This window comes from Carcharodon carcharias, chromosome 5 (assembly GCF_017639515.1).
Source record: "Carcharodon carcharias isolate sCarCar2 chromosome 5, sCarCar2.pri, whole genome shotgun sequence".
In the NCBI taxonomy this organism is placed as follows: Eukaryota; Metazoa; Chordata; class Chondrichthyes; order Lamniformes; family Lamnidae; genus Carcharodon; species Carcharodon carcharias.
In genome coordinates this window covers 146,572,654-146,583,650 of record NC_054471.1, presented here as the reverse complement: position 1 = coordinate 146,583,650, position 10,997 = coordinate 146,572,654, and the positions used below count along the sequence as shown (strand labels likewise).

Here is a 10,997-nt window from a genome sequence, read left to right as displayed (position 1 = left end):
AGGGATAAGGATATTCACTTATTTAGAGGGACAAGGGAAGCTGGGGTTATCCTCGGAGCAGAGCAAAGAAGCTTAAGGGAAGAACTAATAAAATAGATCAATGTTATGAGGGGTTCTGGAAGGTTAGATAGGGAGAATCTGTTCCCACTGGCAAGATTGTCAGTAATCAGAGTGCACAGGTAATTGGCAAAAAGGCCAAGGGAGGAATGAAGAAAAATGATTTTAATCGTTGAGCTGATGGTTTGGAATGCACTTTCTTAGAGTGCCGGAAGCAGATTTAATTGTAACTTCAAAGGAATTGGATAAATACGTAAAAAGAAAAGCTAAGGGAAAGATCGGGCAGTGGGACTAATTGGCACGATGGATCGAATGGGCTCTTCGTGTACTTCATGATTCTATTATTCTACGTGGAATATCAACTGGGATGGGGAATGAACGGTGCGATGTGTGTTGTCTGATTTGATGGGAGCAGTGCACATTTGCAGTGTTCGTCACTTTTCAGACAAGCATTTACTGTTTTCCCAGATAATGTGCCATTATTTTTTTCTCTCTGTAGGATGGTTCCAGTTAGCGCAACGCTGCAGTGCATATTTTTTTAAAAGGAAAGTTAAGATGGTCACTCGCTTTCCAGCGCCTGCAGCGAAAGCTTAGGGGTGACAGTAGCACTGCTTGCAACGCAGCCCGGATCCTGCGGTCAATCACTCCGGGCGCGAGGTGAGGAATCCGAGCGCGGCGATACCGGGCGCTCGGACTAGGTGACCTGCAGGGAGCCAGCGCCGCCTGTGGCAGCGGCGGGGAAGCGGCCCGAGTGCGCGGCTGCTGGCCACGTGATGTGGTGCGCATTCGCGGCGGCGGCGGCGGCTGTGCCACAGTGTGGCAAAGCCGGGGACACAGTGTATCAGCTGCACAGGGAGCCGTGAATTCCGGCTGAGTGGAGCAAATGCAAGGTCGAGCTGAACCACATGATTTTCTTATTTAAAAACTCCCCTCCCGTCAGATTTGCCGGAAGCACATCGGTAATATCCAAGTGAAGCACACATGCATGTGAGGTGAGTTGAAAGTTATTCACTTTTTTCGGGGAATGGGGGCAGGGTTTCTCAGTAATAACACAGAAGCAGTGAACAGTGTGACTGAATGCTGGCGTTACACTGTTCAGGGCACTTGTGTTGCATCTGTCAGCCTGGTACGCACCGCTCGGTTTCTTTAGCGTATGTGTCGAATAAAGAATATACCAAAAAAAATGAATGCTTTAAGTTTATTTTTCATTTTGCTTTGCTGTAGAATGCAAAAATGCAACTGGAGACTAGATCGAAATCTTCCATACCCCCTTCCCACCAAAAAATTAAAACGAAAACCGTTTTTTTGTACTGTACGACTTAACTTTAAAGTGCCGTGACAAAACAGGCATAAATGGGGATACTATTTGTCATTTTAATTTAGTGGAGAAATTGATCCTGTGCTCATTGGCCCTGTTAGAATACTAACACTTTCGAGGCTTGTTTCATTTGTGTAAAATAGAGAAATCAAAATCTATAGATTGATTTAACAATTTCAAATAACATTTATAAGAATTGAAATGCAGTATTATAACGAAAAAATGTTTTAATGCAATTGAATCCAGTACCTTTCTGAAACACTGAATTTTAAAGGATATCCCCATGGAACATAGCTTGTTTTATTTTCAAATTTTTGATTTGTCAAATTAAAATTAAAATCACTTCATAATGTGTGTAACTCTTAATGAAAATTCTCAAAAGCTTTTTTTCCTTAATTTCTGAAATAAGAATTATTTCCACCTGGGAACTTCCACCTGTGATTTTAAAAAATCAACAACTGAGTGATTTGAAGGGCAAAGGTTTTAAGTCAAGACAACTTGGAAAGCTAACGTAGATCAGAAAGAAAAAGGATGATTGTTGAGTGGGATTTTATGCAGGATTGGAAGAGGATGGCCAAGCTCTGAGTCTGTTGGAAGTTATGTTGTGGATCTCAGGGAAGGTATTTGAAAAATTGAGTCTGAAAATTACTACAGCACAGGTGAGAATTTCAAGAGTTAGGATGAGGTTGAGGCAAGGAGGCAAACACCGTATTTGAGATGTGTAAGTATGCATTGATTGTGATGTGTTTATGTAGGATTTGAAGTTTTCATTATAAATCAAACAGATATTGAGGTTGCATACTATCAGGTGAGCTGGAGAGGTATGTAAAGGGGGCTTAATTGTAGAACCCCTTGTGGGATTTTAAGAGAGTTGATTTGATCTTGTTCATGTTGCAATGTGTAAAACTTTAGTTGAATCATTCATTGTAATGATGCAGCAGATAATGTGTACCAGGTGGATCGAATCCATGAGGGAAACTTGATCCTGCTACCACAACCGTTTTGCATATTTGTATTTGAGATGTGTGCCCTGAATTCAGTAGTAACGAGTCCACTAAGACTTTAGAGATTTTTTTAGAAAACTAAATGAAATATTTATTAACAGAAGAAAAGATTTAAAGCACATACATCGGTCTACAAATTTACTACTATAATAACTCCTAAAACTCCTAATTAATCTGGCTTCTAGTTACACATCCGTTAAGACAACGGTTTTTAAAAAAAAATAGATTTAAACAGATCCAGGCAAGTCAACTCACTGCCCCGGACAGTAGAGTTCAAAGTGGCTTTCCCCAGCTTCAGTTTCTGAAGACAACAGGCTTAATGCACAAATACTGGAGGTTTTTCACGTGTTAGATCTTACGATGCCTTCCCTGACACAGCCTCATTCTCCTTTTATACATGTTTCTCCCTTTTAATGTAAATTTCATTGTTCCCGTATGCCTTTGGAACTTTACCTTTCTCATAAAATAAACCTTTTCTTGCTGCTAATACTATCAGTAACCTTTGGGAAAAATAAACTCACTGCTTGGCCTAACTTCTCTGGCTAGGTGTAACATCCTACCATCTCTTTGAAATTCAAACTACCCTGATTTATCTAAAAATGCAAATTCTCCTCACCTCACATTCTAAGACTTCAGCCATGTTTGTTTATTTAGCATTTCAAACCTAGCTTCTTTTAATGAATCAAAGCTGTCTCCAATTCAATTAAAAAACACACACACACAATCCAAACCCTAGTTTTACAATAAATCACAATATTATGAGAATTATTATACTTTCGTGACAATCACTGTGATTTCAGAGTAGCCATCTGATTGTAGAATTATCATAAAATCAATGTCAGATGTGGAGGAATTTGGGAGGTGGGTGCTGGTGAAGCTGTGGAAAAGCAAGTTTATTTTTTGGGGAGCAGAGTATGAATGAGAAAAATAGAGAGATGTTGACAGGTGTGTTGAATGGCAGTAGATCAAAAGGAGCTCAAAAGAGGAGTGGAAGAGGGCTGTGGTATTTGTGCAGAAGGAGTCAGAGGGATAAAAGAACAGGTTAGGGTGAGACTTGGGTATGACAGTCATGTTGCCACCATGTATAACCGGATGAGCTGTCATAGTGAAGGAAAAGGTATCACTGTTAGTGAGCCAGGGTGCTGGATCCAGTGCTCTTTGGATTGGTGGGGCTAAAGGATCCAAGTTGCACGCTTGTTTTGGGGTGACCGAGTTGGTACAGAGGCAGAGAAAATGAGGAGACCGTTGTTATAATAAACACATGCTGTCTATTTACAAACTAAATGCAACAGCTACACTTGTGCGCTCACAGCTCAAAACCCTGTCTTCAGTCTTCAGTGTCTAACTCAAGACTCTTCCACAGTGGTAGCCTGCGCTGCTCTGCTATTGGCTATTAATATCATGTGATCTTACAACACTAGTTTTAAAGGTATATTACATATCAGATTACTACATCCTTCCCCCTTTACTGAAAAATACATTTTACAATTTTTTCAATATATCAAGTTATTTACAACGTCAGTCTCTCTGGGGGTTTCCTGATGCGTGTAGAACGTCTCAGCTCTACAGTTTCTGAAGCTTGATTTGGAACCTTCTTTACTGGTGTTGCCTGAGCATCCGGTTCTTCCAGAGGTACTTGTATATCTGTTTTTCAACTCTTACAGGTACAGTCAGCCCTTCAAACACACTTGTACTTGGTTGTCTTCTTTCAACAGGAAATGTCAATTGAGTCTCAAACATTGGTGGAATCATTTCAGGGTATTTGTTTCTCCTCTCCTTAACTGATCTACATGTTCTCTTAATTACACGGTCTTCGACTTTCACGTGGTAGGACAAGAGGTCCGGTTACTGCACTTATCTCACTGAACAACCATGTTCCTTCTCTAAAGTTTTGCACAAATACTTTCTCTCCTACATTAAATGTTCTGTCACAATTGAGCCATTTCCTGACTTTGCCTTCTTTCTACCTCCCCTCCTCCCAAGTTTGACATTGGTAGGCTGTCTCGGTTGGAGATGGCGTTTCATCAATAATTCTGCAGGTGTGACATCTGTTGTCGTATGAGGGTGGTTCCATAATGGAAAAGAAATCATGCTAATTTAGTCACTATCGAATCTCCAGACAGATTTGAACATCTGAACTGCTCTCTCGGCGAGTCCATTTGAAGAAGGTTGGTATGGAGATGTTTTCGCATGAACAATACCAAGAAGCTTGTAAATCGGTTAAATTCAGCACTTGTGAATGCTGTTCCATTATCTGATACAAGCACATCTGATAGCCCATTACTTGTGAAACTTGGTCGAAGTTTGTCTATTGTTGCTGAAGATGTGGGTGACCTCACTTTATATATGTCCGGCCATTTTGAATGAGCGTCTATGATAAGAAGAAACATTGTTCCCATAAAAGGTCCCACATAGCCGATGCGTGCTCGTACCCATGGCCTTCCTGGCCATATCCAGGGCTTCTTTAATGGCTTCCACTTTTTCTTCAACTGGATGTAGGCCTTGTGAATCTACCTTGTGACTTAGGTAAGTTACCTCTTTTACCTGGAATGTGCACTATTCCTTTTTCAATCTCACTGCGAAAAACATTTCAGAACTCCTTCCAAGTTTATCAAATATTCCTTTTCAGTGAGACCAGTCACAAGAGCATCATCCAAATAAACTTCAACATGTAGTAAACTTTCTATGGTTCTTTGGAATGTGGCGCAAGCTGATGAAACGCCAAATGGTAAACAAGCGTTTTGGTACAATCCCTTGAGTGCATTTATGGTGACAAACTTCCGGGATGCCTTCTCTAATTCCAAATGTTGGTAGGTGTGACTCGAATCTAACTTTGTGTAAGCCGTTCTACCTGCTAATTTAGCGTATAAATCTTCAGTTTTAGGTATGGGGTGTCTTTCCAATTTTGCTACTTTATTGATTGTTAATTTATAGTCCCCACATACTCCAATGCTTCAGTCAGGTTTGAGAATAGGTACAATTGGAGCTGTCCGCTCTGAAAATTGTACTGGTTGTTTCACTCCCAGTTTTTTTCATCTGTCCAGTTGGGCCTACCTTATCCCGCATTGCATTAGGCACTGGTCTTGCCTTCATGAATCTGCGTGGATTTTTGCTTGTAGCCCCTCAATTTTTCCGAGTTCTTCCTTGAAAACAGGCATATTGTTGTAGTAGCTCTGAAAGACCATTAGTTCATAGTTGGAAGATTTCCATCCATTCCAATTTAATTGCTTTCAGCCAGTTTCGTCTGAGGAGACTAGGCCCCTCTCCTGCTACTACCATCAAGATAATCTCACTGAGCTCCGTAATGTACTGTGACTTTACATACGCCTTGACTTGCATGTCCTCTACCATGTAAGTTTCTAATTTGTCATTAGTTTCTTCTAAATTCAGCTTACATTCTCCATGATTCACGTATTTGAAATTATCGTTAAAGCAATCCCCTCAGAACATGCCGCAGTTTGGAAGAGTGGAGCCTGTTGACCCAAGCTCGGGCAACTGGTCTCACTATGTTGACTGCCTCGCGTTCTTCTTTCAGGTGAACAATATTGTGGGGGAGGAGAAGAGGCACATAATCCTTCTGTCCACGTGTGGGAGTAAGACATATGGATTAATTTAAAATCTGTTGGTGCCAGTGCCCCAGACTCAAAGGTCACCAATCACTGTAGTGGCTGCAGCAGTATCCACCTCCATTCTGATAGGCTTCTCATTCACTCACATGGTTACATAGGCTCTGTTCTTCCTACCTTTTATATAACGGATAGATATCAGGATCTATTACTTCAGGCTTTTCAATGCTGTTTATCTCATTGGGTTTTTGCTTTTGCCTACAAGTCTGCCTGATTCTATCTTCACAATGCCTCATGAGGTGTTCATATCGATGGCAGAAGAAACATTCGATCTTTTTAAACTGTGGTTCATGACAAGGTTGTCTGCTTCCATCACAGATTCACAGAATCTTAATGGCACAGAAGGAAGCCATTCTGCCCATCATGTCTGCACCGGCTCTCCAAATAAGTATTATAACCTAGTGCCATTGCCCTGCCTTTTCCCTGTACCCTTGCACATTGTTTCTATTCAATTAACTATCTCATGTACTCTTAAATGCCTCAATTGAATCTGCCTCCACCACATTTTCAGGCAGTGCATTCCAGACCCGAACCACTCTTTGTGTGAAAAAGTTTTTTCTCACGTCACACTTGCTTCTTTTGCAAGTCACTTTAAATCTGTGCTCTCTCGTTCTTGATCCTTTTACGAGTGGGAACACCTTCTCCCTATTTATTCTGTCCAGCTCCCTCATGATTTTAAACATCTCTATCAAATCTCCTCTCAACCTTCTCTCCAAGGTGAACAGTCCCAACGTCTCCAATCTATCCTCATAGCTGAAGTTTCTCATCCCTGGAACCATTTTTGTAGACTTTGTTACTGAGATGCCATGTTTTTGCTGCTAAGTTATCCCTTTCAATTTTCTGCTAGCGGTGACTGCTTCCCGCTTTTAAGTAATGTTATGCACTTTTGCGCTCTTTTTGGTTGAGGCTCTCTGCCCAACGTGGAGGATGGTGCCATTTGTGCTCCTCTTAAGGCGTCTGAGTCTCTTACCGCACCTTCCATTTCCAGAGCAATTCCCAATGCCTTCTGAAAATCTAAATTTATTTCAGTCAGTAATTTCTTCTAAATCACATCTTCATTTATACCGCACATCAAACAGCCTCTAAGCATATCATTGATAGACATACCGAACTCGCAATATTCAGTTAATTGCTTCAGGCTTGCCACATAACAAACAGTTGTCTCCCCCGCAGCTCTAATTCTTGAGTTAAAGTTGAACTGATGTATCGTCACCGATGGCTTGGACTGGTAATGATCCTTTGATGTTCAATAAGTCATCAAACCTTTGAGTCTGGGGCACTGGCGCCAACAGATTCCGAATTAATCCGTATATTGTACTCCCACACGTGGACAGAAGGATCGCGTGCCTCTTTTTCTACCCTGCAATGTTGTTTGTCTGGAAGAAGAACACGAGGCGTTCAACATTGCGAGACCAGTCCGAGGTTGGGTCAACAGGCTCCACTCTTCCAAATTGTGGCATGTTCTGAAGGGATTACTTCAATCAAGAAGGAAATTTTCTTTTACTTACAACTACCATGCAAGGTACGACCCAATTTTGGTTCTTCTGATTTCCTTCATTCTTCCTCGCTTTTTACCTAGTTTTTTTTTCCCATGGCTTTTCACGCTTTTACCCTTGCCGCTAGTTTGTTGGATCCGTGTCCTTTGGTTTGTTTGGGCTAAAGGATCCGGGTTGCATGCTTCTGAGCCGAAACCCTTCTGAGCCGTTTGAAGACAATTTATGCTGAGTATGTGTTTGTCTTTTATGTTTGATATATTTCAACTTTTATGTGCAAACCTCATCTTTAAATAACTTGGAAGATTTTCAGTCCACTATCAAAATGAAATGGTCTGTGAAGTTAATTAGTTTCTGTGAAGCGGAATAGCACCTGGTGAATATAAAATGTTGGACTAATAAGTGCCAGGAAGGTGAGAAATAGTCAGGATTGTAATGAAAAATTTAACACCGTTCAGAGGCATTTGGATTAAAATGAAAAATATTTCATCACATGAAACAACAAATAGGTTGTGTTCAGTTATTTTGTAAATGGCCTCGATTCTTGCAGCCTGTATGGACAACAGTAGGGAGGATGACCACACTGACCATAGCACTGTAGTACAAGGGGCCATTCAATTAGGGGAAGTAAAAGTGAATGTAGTTTTGGGAACAGGATAGAACAGGGGATAGACACTGTTCTCCTCCAGTGAAAGCATGAGCCCCAAAGGCTGGGTTGCCTAACTAGTGCCAAGTTTGAGGATTTCTCCTCAGGGCTGGAGCGGAACTTGGAGTGGGAAGGGAAAGATGCAGATGTCATTGATACCTATGTGGGCCATGACATAGGTAGACTAAGAAAGAGGTTCGGCTAAGGGAGTATGGGTTGCTGGGGACTAAATTAAAAGCAGGACCGGAAGGATGATAATCTCTGGGTTACTACTTGGGCCCCAAACAAAATAGCATAGGGCAAATAAGATCAGGGGGTTAAATGCATGTTCAAAGATTGGTGTGGGAGAAATGGGGTTTGATTCATGGGACATGGGCACCAATACTGGAGAAAGAAGAAACTGTACTGATGGGATGGCCTTAACTTGAACCACATTGAGAACAGAGTTGTGGTAAATCGATATCTAGGGTTATAGAGAGGGTTTTAAACTAATTAATTAGTGGGGGGAAAAGGTTCTTGTGAAGGGAGATTTAGAAAGTTAACGAGAAAGGTTGAGGCAGTAGTGCAGGATGACAATATGGGTGATAACGAGTGTGACAGGAAGGTACAGGATGAACATATGTAAGAGTGCACAAGCAAATAGGGTTAGAGTAGAGAAAAATGGTAAAAAGACAGAATTAAAGGCTCTATGCAGGTGTGTAGTGTCCATACCAAGATGGATGAATCAATAGCACAGATAAAAATTAATGAGTGTGATATGATAGCTAGTACAGAGATATGATTGCAAAGTGACCAAGACTGCGACCTGAATATTCAGGGTTATTTGGAAGGATAGGAAGAAAGAATAAGGAGATGGGGCAGTTCTATTAATATAGGATGAGATCAGTACATTAGTGAGAAATTATCTTGGCTGGGAAGATCATGATGTAGATGGTGCTGCTGTGGTAATGGCCCAGGCTAATGCTCTGGGGACATGGGTTCAAATCGCACCATGGCAACTGGTGGAATTTGAATTCAATAAATCTGTAATATAAAACTAATCTCAGTAATGGTGACCATGACAACATTGATTGTTGTAAAAACCCATCTGGTTCACTAATTTCCTTTTTAGGGAAGGAAATTTGGCATCCTGACCCAGTCTGGCCTACGTTGACTCCAGACCCACAACAATGTGTTGTAATCTTAATTGCCCTCTGAATTGGCCTAGCAAACCACTCAGTTTAAGGGCAATTAGGGCAACAAATGCTGGTCTTGCTAACAATGCCCAACAAGTCCCATGAAACAATAAAAAAAATGTTTGGATGGAGGGAAAGAAATGACTTGTTAGGAGTGGTTTATAGGGTCCCTAATAGTAACTATACTGCAAGACAAAAGTATACATCAAGAAATAATGGGTGTTTGCAAGATAGGAACTGCAATAATCAAGGACAATCTTAATTTTCACATGGATTGGACAAAGCAAGGATGTATTTCTATAGTGCATTTGGGATACAGGCAGTCCTCGACTTTACGATGTTGAAGTTACGATGAACAGAATTTATGATGTTTAAAAATTGACGCCAGTTCCAACTTCACGGCGCCACGCCAGCCCCAAAAGCAAGTTGGCTTCTGGTAAAGGTCTAAATGCATCGGGACGAACATCTAAAACCCATAGGAAATGAGGTAAAAATATTAGAACAATATGTTCTGCAGCCAAACAGGGAACAAGCTATTTTATGTAATATGTAATAAGGCAGGATTAAATAATGACCTCATAGTAAAGGGTCCTCATGAGAGGTAATTAGCCATAGTTCACAAAAGGCCATGGGCAACTCTTTCCATTGGTTATATATAGCTCGAGGGGCACCAATCCACAAACATTGGGTAAGGCAAGAAGGGAATTGAACCCATGCAGTTGGCGTCCTTCTGTATCATACTCTAGCCAACTGAGCTAACTGATTTCAACCCTTGCCATGGTTCCTCTTGGCAAAAGTGATCATAACATGGTAGAATTTCACTTTCAGTTTGAGATTGAGAAACCTGGGTCTGAAGCTAGTTTCTTAAACTTAAATAAAAGACACAACAAAGTTAGGAAGATAGAATTGGCTCTAGTGGAATGAGAAGTTGTTTAAAGGTAAAATGATTTGCTAAGCAGTGGTACACACTTAAGGCGATTTTTCAGAACTCAACAAAGATAATTTCCATTGAGAAAGAAAGACTATATGAGAAGAATGCATCAGCCCTGGCTAACTAAGGAAGTTAGGGATGGTATCAAATTGAAAGAGGTGTGCAATGCTGCAAAGATTAGCGGTAGGCAAGAAGATTGGGAAAATTTTAGAAACTAGCAAAGGATGACTTAAGTAATAAAGAAGGAGAAATTAGAATATGAAAATAAACTAGCAAGGAATAGAAAAAACAGTTTTACAAGTGTGTGTATATAAAGGAAGAGAGTAGCTACTGGCTCTTTAGAGGATGAGACTGGAAATTAATAATGGGAAACAAGGACATGACAGAAGCTTTGAACAGCTTGTATCAGCATTCATGGTAGAAGATGCAAAATACATCACAGGAATAGTAGAAAATCAAGGGACAAAAGGGTGGGAGAAACTTAAAACAATCACTAGAGGAAAAAGTACTATGCAAACTAATGGGACTAAAGGCTGACAAGTCCACTGGACCTAAGATCCTGCATCCTAGGGTCTTAAAAGAATACTATGGAGGAAGTGTATGCATTGGTTGTAATCTTCCAAAATTTCCTAGATTCTGGAAACATCCCAGCAGATTGGAAAAAATAGAACTGTAACAGCACTATTAAAGAAAGGGAGGAGACAGAAAGCAGAAACTATTGGCCAGTTGGCCTAAGATTAGTTATTG

The 10,997-nt window shown here is 40.7% G+C and overlaps 1 protein-coding gene across 2 annotated transcripts in view; it reads left to right on the top strand.

The window, feature by feature from the left end:
• Positions 1-877: 877 nt before the first annotated feature.
• Positions 878-10,997, top strand: part of gpr63 (G protein-coupled receptor 63) — a 161,704-nt gene continuing 151,584 nt past the window's right edge. For both annotated transcript variants that reach the window (XR_005942958.1, XM_041187245.1), the window contains exon 1: positions 878-1,049. The gene's annotated coding sequence lies outside the window, so the exon portion shown is untranslated. The remainder of the gene's footprint in view (positions 1,050-10,997) is intronic.